Raw genomic sequence first — 327 nt, 5'->3', positions numbered from 1 at the left:
TCAAAACTGCGCAGAACACGGATTGTGAGCAGACTGAGCTGAAATTCGGAAGGTGGAGTGAGCGTAGCGCGAGAAATGAGAGGAGTGTGTGAAGCGAGTGGAATGTGTGAAGTGAGAGAATTGTGTGAAGTGAGAGAACTGTTTGAAGCGAGAGGAGTGTGTGAAGCGAGAGGAGTGAGGGGAGCGCGCCAAGTGTGTGAAGAGGAACAATATATATGCAAAGTGGCGGTTGCAAGTGTGTTCATAGCATAACGCCATGGCCGAACCCCGTCATCCCACCGAGGGGGAGCTAGGGGTGGGGGAGGGGGTGATGGGGGGAGGGAAACG

This window comes from Penaeus monodon, chromosome 23 (assembly GCF_015228065.2).
Source record: "Penaeus monodon isolate SGIC_2016 chromosome 23, NSTDA_Pmon_1, whole genome shotgun sequence".
NCBI lineage: Eukaryota > Metazoa > Arthropoda > Malacostraca > Decapoda > Penaeidae > Penaeus > Penaeus monodon.
The sequence above is the reverse complement of the archived record's forward strand: the minus strand, read 5'-3'. Positions refer to the sequence as shown.